Source organism: Thermobia domestica, chromosome 4, assembly GCF_964235325.1.
Source record: "Thermobia domestica chromosome 4, izTheDome1.hap1.1, whole genome shotgun sequence".
In the NCBI taxonomy this organism is placed as follows: domain Eukaryota; kingdom Metazoa; phylum Arthropoda; class Insecta; order Zygentoma; family Lepismatidae; genus Thermobia; species Thermobia domestica.
Window position 1 is genome coordinate 62,780,206 of NC_137457.1, and position 19,922 is coordinate 62,800,127.

General features: G+C 33.8%; 1 long non-coding RNA gene across 6 annotated transcripts in view; it reads left to right on the plus strand.

Moving 5' to 3' along the window:
- The window catches only part of LOC145683315 (uncharacterized), a 547,679-nt gene that overhangs the window by 300,290 nt on the left and 227,467 nt on the right, over window positions 1-19,922 (plus strand). For all 6 annotated transcript variants that reach the window (XR_014131031.1, XR_014131027.1, XR_014131030.1 and 3 more), the window contains one exon: window positions 7,264-7,287. This is a non-coding gene — a long non-coding RNA (uncharacterized LOC145683315). The remainder of the gene's footprint in view (window positions 1-7,263; window positions 7,288-19,922) is intronic.

Below are 19,922 nucleotides of genomic sequence, written 5' to 3' on the forward strand. Positions count from 1 at the left end.
ACAGAGGAAGGTTACTTAAAGAACCTTGTATGAAGATCTTTACAACTTACAAGATGTCCGGTATGAATATCTTTACAACTTGTATGAAGATCTTAACACAATGTCCTTCTTTATAATGGTCGATTTATATTATATGTACAACCAACACACACACACACACAACATCAACAACAGAAATACGCAATCAAACAAAATAAGCGGTATCAGATTTGGCGATGGTCGCCTCTAGTTAAAGAACTACATTCTTGAAAATATCGAACAACTTTCTGACGTTCAAGCATATCACCGGTAAGTTGAAACTCTAATTTCTTACTTAGGGCAAATCGCGAATATGATGTTTTTCTAAATTCTCGAACAACCACTAGTGTTTTGGTGCGAAGCTGAAGCAAATAGAGATTTCTTTCCTACCAGTTAGTCACTGAGTCCAGTATTATTTAAAGTCAAATACTTTCACAACTGTATATTCTCCACCGGTAATATTCAGGTTACAACACGTGTGTGCGTGCAAAGTGGTGTTTTTATTAAGATGGGTTCCAGACAGGTTTATTGTGTGGCTATAAATTACCAGTCCCAACTTCTCTCGCAATATGCTGAATGGTGCGAGTGGCATACTGGTTTTACAAGCGCTAAACATTACCAGATGATATACCCCGACAAATATAAAATTTGAACAAAAATAATAAACGAGATCATTCAGGGGCGATGAATTTCAATTTAAACTTTTAGCCTTCTAAAGCTACTACTTTGTGGTTTGTCATTCTAAACAGCTCTTTCACACAACCGATTGATACCAGAAGCAAGGACCAGAGAAGATAATTGAGAAGTGCTACAGACTTCAAAGTTGATAATGTACTTTGAATTACTGTAATAAAGGGCAAAAACAATTTTCGCAAAATGTAAATGGCACGTAGAATTCCATCGGAGACGCGAAATTGGTAGACCAACTACCGATATGATACAATAAAGATGACACACTGTAACCTGAGAAGCTAAAATGTCCTTTCTAAATACCAAACAACTATCTTGCTAATATTCACTGAAGAAGTAGCTATCGAGTATATGGATGTCTTTTGGAGCGTCTACAATGAATTCCGGTAGTCTTGCTGGACATCATACTTACAACTGTGATAAAATATGATACCTAAAGGTATAATTATAACTTTAAGCATCGTTGCGACGGTGATGTAAATTATTCATATCTATGGATTAGAAACCTTAATATCTACCGAATAGTATGTAGAGTGAGATTATAAATGAAAGTTGGATGTATAATGTGTTTAATATTGTTATGGACGTCTCTTGTTGATAATTGGAGAGTTTAGGAGCGCAGTGGAGATGTACAAAACGACTGTGATGTGAAAGATTATTCATACTATTTTCAAAACTAACAAATATTAGTAATCTTTCAAGTTTGAATCATCACTGATGTTATCATATAGGTAAATCGGTCACACGGAATTCGTTATAGCTTATCCTTGTCCAAAGATGACTGCCGAGTGAAAGTGAATGACTAAATCAACAAAACAAAACATCATCCTCATTTCCACAGAGCACAATCTAACACGCCGCGGTTAATTACCTATTTTACTTTCTATTCTGGAACCTTAACATATTAAGTTTGGATTCAGGAAGAAAAACGGTAATAATGGAAACAATACTGAGTAAGAATAAAAAATGACTAGTTAACCCTTAGATTCATGGTATGAAAATTATACATGAATGCATATGCAGGGCCTCCGAGGCCCTGTAGATTTTCCAATGGAAAAAATACCCTTTTAAATCATTTCACCTAAATAACATGCTATGACGTTTGTAATAATGTATTTTATTAGAACTATAGTCCATAATTTCTTATTTTCAGAAAAAAACAATAATGAGATACGCGTCTCAGATATTTGTATATTTATTTTCTATGCGGTAATTTTGGTTTTCCTTTCTTGTAGTTTGTTATTTTTTTCACTAAATTAAACATTGAAATGTCCTCAACACTTATTATATCAATGTTCATAAGATACTTACTATCATATTGTAGAAATTGGTAACCAAAATTCAGATACATAATTTGAGAAACACATACTTAAAATATATACATTAATATATATATATATATATATATATATATATATATATATATATATATACATATATATATATATATATATATATATATATATATATATATATATATATATATATATATATATATAAAGCTTTTGAACTCTAACTATGCAGCATGTATACCAAGAGCTTTAGTGATTTGATTATTATTGGGATTATAAGCCTTTTATGACATTTATATTATCACTACAATGACTTAAGTAACATTAGTTCCTATATCACAATACATAAACTTTTTTAAGCATGTGCCGTTCAGTTTGCAAAGTTCAGTAGTTCAGGAAACACTGTTCACTTATGAGAAGCATGAGCTACAAACTAACTTACTGTGTTGTTTACAAATGTTTTTTCCATACTTGGAGCATGTCAAGGTGCTTTTTCTGTGAAGATCGTAAGGACAAAATCCGCATCTCCTACTTTTTGGTTCTTAAGCTCTGACTTCTTCTTCGGTTGGCTTGGACACTCCACATCTTTTCAAGGCATCTTGAACTGACTTTGGGAGATTAGGTACTGGAAGTCTCATGATCATCTGAGGTTTCACTAATTCTTGTGCGAGTTCTCTAAGAAAAAGACGACGTTTGTCTGTTCTGTTAGGAAAATAGCCTGGATGTTGAGTGGAGAAGACAACATAACTGTTCAAAGCTGCAACATCCATCATATTCGTCCATAATACAAAAGGCCGACTTCGACTTTGTCTTTTGGAAGTATATCAACGAACTTTCTGGTCCATTCCGTCGACACCTCCCCTTGTTGAGATTTATAAACTTATTATTTCCGGTTTCTTCTTCGGATGGTCTTCAACAATGGATTTGTCATGATGCATTGTACTAAGCATAATTACTGATCTGTTCCTTTTGGGTACATAACTTACAAGACTGACGTCATTTTTGAAGGCGAAAATTGAAGATCTTACTTCTCTTGAGGAGGATGCTTTCAGCTCCTTCGGGATATCAGGTTTGTTTTGTCTTATTGTTCCCACTATTGTGAGTCCTTGCTGAAGCATATCCTCTGCAAGACTAACACTGGTAAAATAATTATCCATTGTTACGTTTCTTGAAGAGTTTTTCACGGTTTGAGTGAGTTCTTTGACAATATTTGCTCCCAAATTTCTTTGAACTGGGTCATTTGTTTTCCTGCCTGTATATACACACCCATCAACAGCGTATGATGATTTGGCATTGCACAACCAAAAGATCTTTACGCCATATTTGGAAGGTTTTTTCGGCATATATTGGATGAAACTACACTTTCCGCGAAATGGCACTAATTGTTCATCAATCGTTACAATCTCACTTGGAATAATTACTTTTCTGCAATTATCAAGAAAAAGATTCCACACATAACTAATTGGTGCAAGCTTGTCCGTTTGCAGACGAACACTTCGTGTACGCTTGTCGTCAAATCTTAGTGCTTTACGGATATCTTCAAACCGGTTGACAGACATTGTTGCTTTGTAAAGAGGATTAGACCTCTCGTCCAGGAATAGCTCACGAATAGGCACATCCCAACTCTTTTCAACTCCTGCTTATAACAGAATACTGAAAAATGCATTCATTTCTTCAACGGAAACGTTCTTCCACTGCTTCCCCTTTTCCGTTGCTAATCTTCTCCCTTCCAAATTAGCGCAGTGTATAATTTCTTCTATTATTGAATGGGTTATGAAACAATCCCATTCGTCTTTGGGACACGATGTTTTCACTTCCCTTGAAACACCGGGGGTACACTTTACAATATTCTGAGCTCGGGTACGTGAAGTAGACGGAGCGTTCTTCTTCCATACTGTTCCATTTACGCTAATGAAGGTATCATCTTTCTGTGTTTGTTGTATGCACTCACAGTCACTACAACACTCTGAATCTGATGAAGAATAGTCCTGATCACTTTCCTCACCAGCACTAATAGGCCGAGCAGTACTAGAACAATCCTCAACTTTAGAGTCGGTCGCACTACTATCGGATATCACTGTCTCTTCGTCAAGACACATACGCACAAAACTGTTGAAGTCTTCGTCTGATGCTTTCCTTCTCTGAGTAGAGGCCATTGTAGCACTAAATGTAATACGAAACCCACGAATCTTCAACTTACAACGGCAACACAAATACATTCCTAAAATAGCAAAACCTTCGGTAATTTATAAGTGCTAAATAAAACAACAAAAGTCATAATTACATCGATATCTATTACATTCTCCAAAATTGATATAAGTTGGATACAATTTACTAAACACATTTTATTTCTTTATTTACAATGTAGAATGCTTTGGGGGAAAAATCTACAAGAAAATCACTATCAACGTGCGTAGTGCCATCTATTGACAATCTTAAAATGTATAAAAGCACCCAGTTATTCAATGCCAGGTCTGAAAATATTATAGAAAGATATATTTTACGTCAAAAAGTGAAAATAATGCAATGCGAACGTAATCTGGTCAAGGGCCTCGCAGGAACTGCATATGCATTGATAGGGTATAAATGAAAAAATGCAAATTACTAAAAAGCGTTGACAGCTAATGGGTACAGAAAGACAATACACAATGTACATCTTCAATCCAAAGATTACGCAAAGCCACAGCCTTTTACACAATGAAATATTTCAAAGGCTAAGGAAACTAAACTACATAGAGCCTCGGAGCAATGCTTATGCATCCAAGGGTTAAAGCATTTGTAGATATAAGAAAAGCGTTTGAAAACCTAGATTTTAATATCGTGTTCAGAGCGTTGACTGATCTAAAGATTAATTACATAGACACAATAATAATATATCAACTACACAGTAATGAGACAGCTGATATATGAAGATATCAAAAGGAAGCAAGCATAAGTAAAGATTTAACGCATGAATGTTGACTTTCATCTTACCTGCTTAACGTCTATATAGAAGAGGCTCTGACAAATCCATTAATAAAAAACGAGAAAGTCGCAAATTGCTTGTAAATGGTAAGATTTGATCACAATATGGTTTAGTTGCTGGCATAGCACGGATACTGGAAAAGAAAAAGGAGATGAAGGAAGCACTTGCGTACCTGAACGGTCACCAAAAAAATGCAAAATGAAGATAAATAAGAAGTAAACCTAAATGATAAAGAGAACAAGAGCAGAACAGAAAGAGGCAAATTAATGGCTTAAGGAAGATAAAATTGAAGACCCAATGAATTTCCCCTATTTAAGTAATCTATTATTCTTGGACGGAAGCAGTGGAAGATCAAAAATAATGCAGGCTAAACATGTATGTAATACTAAAAGATGACTGCTAAAATCAAGAAATTTGTCATCAGGAGTTCGAAAACGATTTATTAAGACGATGGTATGGAGCGCGGGAACGGACCAGAGACTTCGAAAGTGAGAAAAGCTGAAATATATAAGCTGTAGGCATTTTAAAGGAACTATTAGCGCTGAATGTTGCGCAACTCATGATAAGAAAGGAAAAGGTATGAATAAGTACTAAAGGACGCTAACTAAGGAAGACAGATAATGAAGGTGATATAAAAAGTAAGAGACAGCAATTCTTGGAATCTGATTCGGCACTATGATTGGATCATCGTGTGGATGAAGGGAAAGGCAGAAGGAAAGCCAGGACTATCAAGACCAGTGATAGAATATATCTAGATGGAGTTACGAAAAGGAACCTATCAAAGCATAAAACAGTTCCCCCAAGGGAGAGAAAAGTTTTAAAAATTTTCATTTACCCACATTCCTATTGTTGAGGTGAGGAAGGAGAAGAGTTTACTTTAATGTCATAAAAGATGAAATACTTGACATTCTCCAGATATTGCTAAACCTGGACTAGGATCACAAAACTGTTTCTAAGACAACAAATGAATGAAACTCAAAGCACTTTATTTTGGGACACATTTTCCGCTTTGGAACCGGAGTAAGAGGAAAGAACTCAGGTGTAATTAACATATGTATTATTGAATATATTAGTTAAAAATTGAATCGTATAGAAATAGTTTATTCAATGTTCATGGACCGATGTTTTATCTTTCAATACTGTTAACATTCTCCTACTGAAGTCAGGAGCATTTTCATCCTTATGCTTTTCTCTGAAATATATCCACATGGAATAGTGGACATGTTTCATTATGAAGTTTAAATATGTTAATTAACTTTTTAGTCTACACGCATATTAATAAAGATACTCATACTTACTGTTCATATATTACATGTAGTTTGCTTCAACAATATTATATTGCTATTTTTCGTATTTACATGGTACATGTCGGTTTAACTTTTCTGTTTTTAAAAGGACATAGAAAATCAATATGTACCTGGATAGAACTTGAAGTTTTCCTATTATTTTTTTTATTTTTGTAGCGAAAGAATGGAATATTCAATTATCACATTATAATACCGCTGCGTGGCAGCTTTGAGGCTTATTTGCACAGGATAACTCATTTTGACCACTAATGTAACACAGCGGTTTTTCGAGCGGCAGAGTCGATATGACATACAAGTGTAATGCTAAAGTTTGTTCTTTTACCGTACCCATATTATGATTATAAACATTAAGTGGAACACATGGATTGTAAATATCTTCTAAGATTCCGAAACATGTTTTCGCATTCGCGCTCGGAACCGGATTTTATATTAAGGCTTAAAATATGTTGACTACTAGCTCAAAACTAGATTTATACTACTCAGGAAGAAAATATTGAAATAGTAATTTGAAACTTTAAATATTGATTCCAGTATATTGCTTTCATTGCCAACACTACTGCACCAAGAAATCAGAGAATGGCCAGAAATTTACACACTTCGACCTTGCTTCTTCGTATGATTCACATCAAGAAATATACAGTTATGAGTGATTGTGATAGTATCATTGTTTGGTATTTATATGTGTCAAGAATGACATTTATTACAGGATCCTAGTATGTTGGAAAATTTTATTGTTTGGAAAATGCTACTACCATGATGAAATGTTTAGAAGATATAATGGTAGTTAATATTACTATATGCCAAAAATAAAGGAACTCACTTCAATAAAATTAATAATACAATTAAATAGATGCAATCCACACTTTTAATTAAAAAATCAGCTCATCTTTTTATCGTATTTATTTTGTTATCAAATTATTCAAATATTATATATTTGATAACTTCCATGTAAGAAACAGCTGTACTAAGTGTACAATTTTCACAATTTCAGGTCGTCGACCTAAAGGAAGACCAGGTAAGAATTGTTTAAGTACACTTTCTCTTGCATGGATATGATAATTGCACGATAAGAATATACGACGACAACTAACGCGATGTTCTGTTCGACTGACTACCGTGTACTTTCAGGTAATAAAGGTCACGAAAAAAGCAAAAAGAATAATAAAAATCTTTTTCATGCTTCTCAAGTTCCAATGGTTACACAATTTGTTATTCTAGATTAAAATGCAAGGTTCTTTCTTTTAATATATTGTTTTGATTCATGTAATTCTTCCTTTATAATTCCTTACGCCTTATCATTCGGATAAGGTTATATCTTGAACTTCGTACAGAAAATCTAAAAGATTTTTCATATTTCATTAAACACATATAATTATAAATATTCGGTATTGTATATATAATGTTTATATACAGTAAGACAAATAGTGTCTTCAAAATTTATAAAAGGAATAAAAATTAAATCTAAAAGATATTTTACATAACAGCGATGGCTCAGCGATTCCTCTAATCTCGAAAGGCATCTCAAGATTTTCACAAATTATCGCTATCGTGTTACAAACTAAAAATTTAAATATACATTATTCCAGATAAGATCACACAAAATGTATATTCTGTTGACTTCCGAAAATGACAGAGATAAAAATGATTAAAATTTTGAACTGTATTTCAATGAACAACAATGATTAAATTTTCTAATTTGAAATGTTAATGAAAGCTAAAAGTGTTTATACTGATAATTTATTCTTTAAATTTACTAACTCAAGAATTTTTTTCGGCTAAGCATATTGTTCGACCCGATATTAATAATACTAACAACAAAATCAATAATAAGAAAAGTGAGCAATAATTTCAATTTATTGTATATATATATATATATATATATATATATATATATATATATATATATATATATATATATATATATATATATATTACAAAACAGTATACAGGGAGAGAGGGGGAGAGAGTTCTGCATATTTATATAGGATCATTTTGCACTCAGGGCTATAATTAAAGACAGCAGAGTTTATAAAATAGATTCACTAAATAATTTTTGTTATCCCACTTTCCTTCATACGAACTTTTCATTCGCTTGGGGATTTTTACTGATTTATACATTATCTGTCCCTGGGAAACATCTCTTACACTTTTGAACGATATACTATAATATGTAGACTTTCTATTATCGTATATCAATTTAAAGCTGTTTCTATTTTCGAATAAAGAACCATATTAGATATCTATAAAACTTCTAGGTCTTCATTGTTTTACGTCTTTCATGTTAGGTGTTATGATCTACCGGTATAACACAGCCTATTGGATTTCACTTTGGAATATTTACTTATGAGTCACATACAGCTTTTATATAATTGACTCGTATATCTTGCATTATAAATTAATGTTTTCCTAGCTATAAAATAGATTATTTAGCTCTGATTGAAAAAAAACTCAATTGCACTATAAGCTGAATTTTAATTAGTAGAAGTATTTTAATAGAAGTTTGACAATGTAAGGCAAGGGACTTAGATAACTTTTGAATTCAAGCAGTCGCTCGATTTTGAGGAATGGGTAGATCGTCCAACTTTTAACGAGAAAACTCATCAAATGTGCACTTTTTTAAAAAAAAAAAGTTGAATATTTGTAAACAGGCAGGAGAAAACGCATGATTTGTGTTTGCGCATTTTAACTATCATTCGGACATTCCATGTAGGTATTATATGGGCATTTAAACACTACTTAAATGAACGAATTGCTAGAAACATTGCTTATGTTGAATTCAACTTTAAAAAATCTGCCATGGATATCACGTAGCATATTGACACAAGGTAATCTAATTGTTGTAAACGATTCTAGGAATATTCTTCTTTTGTTGCAATAGACTGTGTGTAGCAAATCTCAAAATCAAATCATATTTGACACTTGGCACAATGAATATACAGGATGGATCCCATAGCATTGAAGCTATGGAGTTTCGAAGCTCTTTTTTTGTTTTTGTTTTCGGCATCCTATAACTCCGAAAGGAAGCATATGTGCACCCAAGCTTGTCTATACTTTTGCCTTCCTTGATGTCAGAAATAATCTCCGAAACGTCTTCAGTGTTGTATTGAAACACCCGGCATATATATGAATTTTGCTGTTCTAACGTCGGGCTCCTTGCTTGGATGTATATACCTCACGCTCACTCGAATAAGCGTAACAAGATAAGGGAGAGGGAAAACAAATGGTGCAAATTAAACCAACTATTACTACTATAGGACGCTACTTGATCAGCGAGCGTTGCTAGCTATAACCCTGTGCCTTCCTGAAATTGAAAAGAAAGTTAACACTATGTAAGGAATGCTAACTGCTGTTACTGTCTGCACCAAGAGCCTAATAAAAAGAAACAGTGCCTTCACAATTTGAAAAAGGAATAAAAATTAAATCTAGGATATTTTTTCACATAACAGCGCTTGCGCGGCGATTCCTCTAATCTGGCAAGGCATCACAAGGTTTTCACAAATTATTGCTGTCGTCTTACAAACTAAACATTTAAATATACATTAATCCAGATACGATCACACAAAATGTATATTCGGTTGACTTCCGAAAATGACAGAGATAAAAATGATTAAAATTTTGAACTGTATGTCAATGAACAACAATGATTAAATTTTCTAATTTGAAATGTTAATGCAAGCAATTATCAGTGTTTATACTGATAATTTTTTCTTTAAATTTACTAACTCAAGAATTTTTTTCGGCTAAGCATATTGTTCGACCCGATATTAATAATACTAACAACAAAAACAATAATAAGAAAAGTAAACAATAATTTCAATGTATTGTGTATATATATTACCCGATAATACAAACGTGGAGCAATAGGCAACAATAATACTTCGCAATCAAAGGAGATTCTTTAGAAAAAGTAAGTTGAAAAGATATAAATAAATATTAAAGGTATACATCCACTATATGTTAAATAAAATGAACTTACGTACGAAGCACGCCTTACTTTCAAATTTTAATTACGGAGAATAAAGAATATATAATAATAGGCAAAAAAAATATGATTATTCCCTTACGAGCACCTTTCATTGAACCCAAGTGCTATGGTGTTATGCTGATTTATGTATATTAGTCAAATTTCTTTCCCGCTTTTATTTTAAAGCTCATAACAATATCCGAGTTGAATATGGAAAGGAGATGAGCTTGGAGGCCGTAAGGTAAAAATGTGCAATCACAATTGGATGAAATCAATTAACAAAGTACCATATCTAATTATTTAAATATTTTTTCTTTAACATTTTTAACAACAGCTTAGTATAATAAATTATTTTAACTAATACTTAGATAATTCCGTCAATATATGGTCTCGTAAGCGGAATTCTTTCTAATATTAGTGTCTTCCGTGTTCATGAAATACTCGATCATACTAAAAGCAAATAACCTTCCTCAATTAGCAGATAACAAAGCTAGAAAAAGGAAGAAGTAAATTGATAAATTCCAAGGATAATTCAGTGTTTTTTTTGCAAACGAACCGTGCTAAAATTAAGTTCTATGTCTTATCTTTGAATTATGAAGACGGGCACTAACAAAATTATATAAAACATCGAACAATATATTAGGCCAGTTATATCTATCCGTTAATGTATTCAATGTTTCAGTGTTCCTTCTAAACCCCTAAAATTGTTATGTTCAACACTTAGATTGTATGCATTAGAGTAAAATAATAAGCATGTACCTACTTGTTTGTCTTTTCTGTACATGCTATTAGTCAATCTACCGTCCATATTTATACAGAATCTTTCATTTGACTGAGTATTACTTCAATTTGTTCAGAAAATATTGAACATTCAATACGATGAAATTAACAGTCCTGAAGATGCTTTGTGTGTACTGCGTATTGTATATGACCCAGGGTAAGTATTTGAAGACTTAATACACAACACCTATTAGGTGATGGAAACAAATTGACCACAGTAACTGATTCTTGTTATGAGCCTCATTTAACATAGTTATTTTCAATGAGTTTTTTCGTTTAAACAAAAAATGTTTATCCATAAGCGAAATATATCTTCCCTTAGTAGCAAGTAAATTATTGATATGTATCAATGTGTGTTGAAGAATCAAGATGATAATACAAGTTGATATACTACAAATTTCATACTGCTTTTTCATGCATAACATCATTGAATATTGGATTAAAAGAAAAGATAATATTGATTTATAGAATTTGAGATTGTAATTTTCATTGAATTTTAAAATATTTTTAGTTTCATGTTTGTATTATATTTCGTGTATATATACGTAGATATGTTTGAAAAATTTTATTTATTTCACGATTTATAACTAAGTTAGTTGGAGATAATAGTATTTCAATTTATTCGTTTGACAATGTCCTAATGGTGCGGGATGAAATCTTTTTAATGGCATGTTATGGCAAATTCAATAACTCTACCTGTCTCGTTAGACATGTTACTTACTTTGCATCTTTACGTGTTAAATTCAAACCCACTGTACCACTACATCGCATTACAGTTTGATAGAAATAGATATTAACTCAATTTCTTAAGTGTTTACAGTTTCTAGTTCATGTCATAATTATTGATAAAAAACCCATGTTTTGCCTTTCAAGTAGGAATCAATTTCAAATGTGTAGACAATATGTTATTTGTTACTTGAGATCTGGTAGAATAATTACACTAGTTAACAAAGGTTTTGTTACATAAAAGAAAATACCTGTTCTTAAAGGAACTTTTTGCGCTGAATTCGAATATGCACTCGGTTTTTCTCCATCACGTACGATTTTCCCGTAACAGAAGGATTTTCGGGAAAATCCCTCAAAAATTTCCCTTTTTGTTTATTTATACCCCAAGATCTTGTCCCCTTGCATATACTAACATAGAAATTATACCTAAGTATACTTTGATTCATATTTAACAAACCCTCCAAGTTTCGTAATAATCGCTTTATTCTTTCTAGAGAAATAAATATGTTTGTATGTATACAGTGTGTACTGTTTAGTGCACCTTATAGTAATGCTTTCAGATCTCTTAAGTTTAGGTAAAACGTTTTGCTTTATTACCACAAACACATATATAAAATATAATACAATATAATTTACAAGTGTGACAATTTACAATAAACAATAATACAAATGTACCAAAAGGTCATGAAAAGACAATCAAAACTATCACAATATATGAAACTTCCATTGGGTAACAAAAACGTACACTACTTCCTTCTTTTGTAAGAAATGTTGCATTCTCTAACAAGACCCCAACAATAGTCCCCCATCATTGAAGGATCCCATCGTCCCTGGTACCTTTTCTCCATTGCCATTATATCTTGGTGGAATCTTTCCCCCTGTTCGCCGCTGAGAGCACCTAGGTTAGCAGGAAAGAAGCTGAGGTGGGAGTGGAAAAAGTGGATTTTTAAAGACATCCTACAACCCAACTCTTCGTATTTCTGTATCATATCCTGTACGATTTCTGTGTAACTCTCAGCTTTTTTATTGCCCAGAAAGTTGCGCACAACACACTTAAATGCTGTCCAGGCAGCTAGCTCAGCACTGTTTAACTTGCTGTCAAAGCTATCATCAAGCATTAATTTCCTAATTTGGGGACCAATAAACACTCCCGCTGAAATCTTAGCATCACTCAGGTTAGGGAACTTATCTCGCAAATACTTGAAACCTTCACCAGATGTGTCCATGGCTTTGACAAAGTTTTTCATAAGTCCTAACTTGATATGAAGTGGCGGTAGTAATATCTTATTAGGATCTACCAAAGGAGCGTATTTGACGTTGCATTCTCCAGGTACGTAATTCACTCTAGGTTCCCATTCCTTAACTTCATAATGTTTGTCATCAGCTCGGCTATCCCATAAACATAAAAAACATTGGTACTTCGTGTAACCGCACTGCAGTCCTAATAAAATACCAACTACCTTGAGATCACAACATATTTGCCAACAATGGTCCTTGTAATTTATAAGATTTAGCAAAGTTGACATGATGTCATAGGATTCCTTAATCTTCACTGAGTGCGCAAGTGGTATAGAAGGTTTTTTATTTCCATTATGTAAAAGGCAGCTTTAAGGCTGACCTTTGACGCGTCGATAAATAACCTCCATTCTTCTGGAACGTAAGGAATTCCTAGCTCCGCCATCAACCCATTTATATCCGTACATACGCACACATTATCTTACATTGAGAAATAGCTTGAAAATTGAACATGCCTTTTCCTGTACACTGATATGTTCGTTTCAGCATCCAATAAGTTTCACTGCTGGAGCCTTGATCCCAGAAGTTCCGCCTCTTGTTTTGTCAGGTGCAAATCACGGACTAGGTCATTAAGTTCACATTGCCGGATGAAATGTGGCTCGCGAACACAGTCAGGGATGAACGTTGGATCCTTGGATGTACATGTTGGTGTCGATGGCTCATCAAGGTCATGATCATCATCAGAGTCTTTTGGCCATATCTCTTCCCAGTTGGTAGGGGGCTCGGGAAGTGGAAGTTCATTCCCGTGCGGAATAGGTCTAATTGCGGATTTAACGTTGGGATAACTTATTGTGTATTTGCTTTTTTTAGAATGTCCCTTAACTACTGTGAGACAAAAATAACAATCATCCAGATGGTTGGTGGGTTCTCTCCGCACCATTGGTACAGCAAATTTCATGAACCTCCGTTTCCCTTTGGCCCATGCAAGTAAAGTGACGTAGCACGACGCACAAATTATGTTGGGTGCCCAAGTTTTGTCCTGATCTCCCACACGACATCCGAAATATATATAATATGCTAGTTTCACCGATGGCGTAATGGATCTACACTGTCCTTTAACTACAAACTGGCCACACACATAACAAAAACTATTTGGTGAGTTAACACACGAACGCCGTCCTCTTGACGCCATTGTACTGATCACAAACTAAACTTCTCGTCTTAGTTGGGTATAATGCCGTTAAGATCAAACATGAAAGCACTCTTAGCAACAAAGACAACTTTGAAAGTGAAGTAGTGTTAAACCACACGTCAATATAAAAATGTACAAAACTCCCTCACCAGGTGTCAAGAACACAAGAAAGAAAGAACTGCGCGGGGGGAGGAGGGAAACGATACCGTAGTGGAAAATTCAGACTGCATTAGTTCATTGTTGTCAACAATGAGTCTGTATTCCATTCCTTCTTTCTTTTGCATTCTTTTACATTTGATAACAAATATTGATAACCATTTCATGAACAAAACGAAAAAACTTGGAGAATTGTATATATATGTATTAAGATATACATATACTGTACGTTTAAAAAAATATATACGTTGGAAGTACATTCTATTTTTATACACGTTCCTAATTTACAGAGAGCAATACAAGTGTGTTGTTGTATGAGAGCTATTGTAAATATTCATTTTTATGTCTGTGTTTGTAGTAATAAAGCAAATCGTTTTTACCCCAACTCAGGAGATCTGAAAGCATTACTATCAGGTGCAATAAACAGTGCACACAGTATACATACAAATATATTTATTTCTCCAGAAAGAACAAAGCGATTTTTACGAAACTTTTAGGGTTTATTAAATATAAATAAGGGTATACTTAGGTATAATTTCTATGTTACTATATGTAAGGGGACAGGAGCTAGGGCAATAAAATATCTGAAAAAGGGAAATTTTAGAGGAAATTTTCTGAAAATCCCTTTGTTACGGGAAAACGGTACGTGATGGAGAGAAACCGAGTGCATATTCGAATTCAGAGCAAAAAGTTCCTTTAAGATCAGGTGAATTTTCTCATGTAACAAACAAAAAGTTTAAATTTTTTAACTAGTGTTATCTGTAATCTATTGTATAGTTTAACTTCGTTCTCAATAGTATATACAGTTTGCCCTTATATCCTGTGAAGCTAATAAATGATCAATAACCGTTTTTTTATAAAGTAAATAAATTGCTACGAAACCAGTTTTATATTGTTTCCCACAAATTTTGCTTGTCACACATACATCCTTTTAACACAAAGAGATTCGTATATAAAGCAGTCACAAATAATTCGTTATAGCTGATGCTTGTCCAAAGATAACTGTCGACTGAAAGTAAATGAGTACATGAACGTAACTGGATAGTCTCTTGATTTCCACAGCACAACATAACAATCCACCGTGAATTTTCGTCCTCACTCTTTAGTATGGAACTATTGGCATATTAATACCATATCCAATACAATTGTGTGGATGTCCGCCAATAATGTCAATATGAACATATATATTTTGATTTTACATATTAATTTGTTTTCCCGTGCATCGGAAATACTATGCAAAATTATCACAAAACGAGTGGAAGGAAAGTCGAAGAACGGCTATCAGACGACCAGTTTCGATTAAGGAGGAAAACGGAATTAGGGGAAGCAAAACCGAGCCTACGGTTCATCATTGAACAGTACACTTGTAAATATAGAGAAATCTTTTGACAAGGTAGATAGACATATCATGTTCAAAGCGTTGCAGAAACTGGAGTTGGATTACAGAGACAGAAGAATGATATAACAGCTTTAAAATAACCAGGCATCTGTTATAGGAAGATATCAAATGGAAGCGGGAATACATAAAGGAGTAAAGCAAGGATGAGCATGTTCATCTCTCCTTTTCAACGTTTCCATTGAAGAATTTATGAATAAAATGGATAGGATCGAGAAAGACGTAAATGGCCATGTTTTCAGCACAGTCAGGTTTATTGTTGACATAGCACTGATAGCTGAGAACAGAAACGTTTCTTGCAGGAAACACTTGCAAACTAGAACAATGGAGTGGAAAGCACTGGAAAGGAAGATAAGTAAGAATAAAACCTAAATTACAATGTGCACAGGAACAATACAGAAAGGGGCTATAAAAAGAGTAAATCTAAGACTTTAAGACGTTCTCCTACTTAATAAGTCAAGTATTCTCGGACGGAAGTATTCAATAATACACAGGATAAAGAATAGTGCAAGCTAAATATACATGCAATTGGAAGAAATTGCCGCTGATATCAAGAAATGTGTCGCTGGATTATCGGAAACGATTTATCAAGGCAATGGTGTGGACGAAGGGACTTACCTGTCAGACTGGTAGACAGAAGGTGAATTATCCAAGCTGGAAAAATTTTAAATGTTGTTAGGGTGCAGAACCATGCGCATATAATAGGCCGAAAGGAAATATGTACGAAGAAGTACTAAAGGAAACTAACGAAGGATGAGATATCATGAAGGTGGTAGAAAAGGAAGAAACAGCGTGTTTAGGAAGCTTATTTGGTTATCCGTTTGGACAACCGTGTTGACAGAGGGAAGGGCAGAAGACAATCAGGAATAATAAAACCAAGAATAGAATATCTAAATGCAGCTACGAACAAAGATCTTATCAAAGTATAAAACTTTCCCGCGAGAGAGAAAAGTTTTAAAATTTCCATTTCTGCACCAACATATGAATGAAGTGGGAAAAACTATTTTACTGTACTGTCGTAAAAGATGAAATATTTAACTTTCTCCAAATATTGCTGAATCTGGACAAGACGTACAAATTTGTTAGAAAGACAAGGAAGACCTAAAATTGAAAATACTTAATGTCGAGGTACTATTTGCATTACTGAAAGAATTAAATAGACAAGAACTGAAGTATAACAAAATGTATTTTATCCATGATATTAGTTAAAAATTGAACTATATTGAAGTAGTTTGTTCTAGGTAGACGAACCAGTATTTCACATCTCAATATATTCAAATTTATACTACTGAAGTGAGAAGCTTTGTCAGCCTTATGCATTTCTCTGATATATATCAGCAATAAGTTGGTGAAACATTTCATTATTAAATTTAAATGTAACAGTTATCTTCTATATCCTACCTGCATATTCTTAAACATACTCATAATTTCTAATAATATTTGGCATTTACGAACAAATATAAAATAATGCCAGACTACAAAATGCTTAGTATAATATCATACTACTATATTCATATTGAATTCTGGAAAGATAATTGAAAACGTTCATATGATACGATGTTACGAAAAGTCTGTTATCATATCCTACTCTTATTATGCATACAAACATTACGTGAAAAATATGGATTCTAAATATGTTCTAAGATAAAGAAACACGATCTTTACATTTGCGTTGGAAGGTGGATTTTATCTCATGGTATAAAATGTGTTGAGTATACGTTTAACACTTAGTATCTTTGTTCGTACAACGCATGTTTTACATTTTAAATGCATTATAACGGACGTACTCGACATTTGTCATACTATATTGAAGGGAAGTCTTTCATTAGCCATACAGCGAACATATGCCACCATTAGCACTATCCAGTGTTCCTTCTTTCTAATATATTGAGCTCGACGTTTGAACTTTCATAAAATAGCTTCCACACACATCCATGATTATGTGGATGCTGAGAATATTGTAGGTGTGCTTGGTGAACTATCAGCATTTGACGTAAGTCACATTGATTTAGAAGGAGATGAAGATCAAGACTATCTGTTAGGATGGAGTGGCGGAGAAAGGACACTAGTTCAAGGTTGGGTGATGTTAATAATTGTTGCTGGATGATCCATGTGCAAGTTTATCACATAGGAATGTACAAGAAAGTGACAGAAGGTGGTTCACTCGTGATGTCCAACCGTATTTTCCTGTTTGCGAAGAATCTGTAGTGTTTATCGTTGGTCTTGATCCTTCATGTACTCCGTTAGATTGCTTTTGTACTTTGTTTGGAACAGATATGTTCAAACACGTGGAATTGGAAGCAAATCTTTATGCTGCTTATAAAATGGAATTGCTGCATCGTCAAGGAAAATTTAAACCACGTTCTGTATGGCACAAGTAGGTTACAGTCAAAAAAACTAATTCTAATTAGGACATTTTTATACTAGTGAGAAGAGAATGATATGTATTATATGTGTCAAATATTATGATATAATTACTAACAGTACATTGGCAATTTTCTGGCAATAAGATGATACTTGTATGGTTTCAGTTATAAAATACCATTTTTGTAAAACTTTTTATAGTTTCGAGAAGGTAAAGATCCATTCTTTTAAAGACTAGTTACAGACATTTTCATGGGTCGAGAGAAGTAACAAGGAAGGGTCACGCAGTGGCTTCGCTGAGATCCGAACGAGACAATTGTGTTTGCATTTGATATGTTGTAACTAGACAAAACACAAAGTTATACGTGCCACAGGGCGGAATGTCGTGAGTTACAATATATTTTGTAATATAAAAACTACAAAGCTGGCAGAATAGTTTGAACCGAGTAATTTGTTCGGAAAGGGTTGGGTAAATAAAAAACGCGGACAATACGTATCCCATCATTTTCAAGGACACACTTTTTCGGATAAGAAAGTTTGCCCCAGGGTCCTCGCAGGGTCCCAGACGGGGTCCAGCTCAAAATTTTTTAAATGACAAGTTGGGTTAAGTAGCATATCGTTTGATAGCTGTTGTAAAATGAATGAAAATGCAGCAAGTCTCGACTCTCTACGACGACCATGTGCAACATGGCGGGAGGTCAAAATGTAAACAAAAAATTAATTGAAAAGTCCATGGTCACCCCTATAAATCGGAAGCGGTGAGACAAATGTGAAAATAGGAAACAGAGTGTGGCATTATTTTCAAAGTACAACAATTTATGTTAAAGCGTCTTGTCCCAGGGTGTCCACAGGGTCCTAGGTGGGGTCTAACTAAAAAGTTTAAATTGGAAAGAGAGGTTAAGAAACTCATCGTTTGTAAGATCTTGTTAAATGAAAGTAGATGGAGCAAGTCTTGACTTTCTATTACAACCCTGTCCAAAATTGCGGCGGGTCAAAATGAAAACAAAAGCTTAATTGAAAAAACTATGGCCACCTTGAATCCAAGATGGCCGCTTAAAACCTATGCCGTTCATAACAGTAAAAATCTAAAACTCTAGTTTTCTCTATTATGTATTTAGAAATAATAGGAAGACTAAAGAACAATTGAATTTCGATTCACTTCAACTATTATTTCATTCGGTAACAACATTTATATGTTTTGTTCTTAATGCACGTCCGTCACGGTTCTCTCGACATTATTTACTTGAATGTAACGAATGCGATGATCACAGAACTCTGACTTCCTAATCATACTGCTAAACAAAAGTTGAATACCTTCGGGTATTTTTCTAATTTTGTCATACGTAGTTCATACAGAAAGAAGTTGATGCGCCAGTAGGTTGGGGACTATTGTAACGTATTCGTGATGGTTACATTTGTGTCATTCCTTGGTTTGATGGCAATACTTCAAGTAATACAAAATAATAAAAAAAAGTATTCATTTGCAAGATTGGCGAATTGTACCAAACATGTGTAAGTCATTTCAGTACAGCGAGCTGCGTCAAACTTTGTTGGTTTTGTCACAACAAACTTCCAAGAAATAACGTATATATTTACAAGCTCATTGTTCACACTGGCAGCCATATTCGATTACAAATTATAGTCTTTGATATTTTGGGGATATCTACCACTAACCATAAACGTTTCTCTTCTCCAACACCAGTGCTGTGAGCTGGGTATGCGTTCGATGCATAGTGCGACATTTTGAACTCAAGATGCGTTTTTGATCATTTCTCATATTTAGACACCTACTAATCAACATTAATGCCAACTTTGTTGTTCTAAATTCAGCAGTTT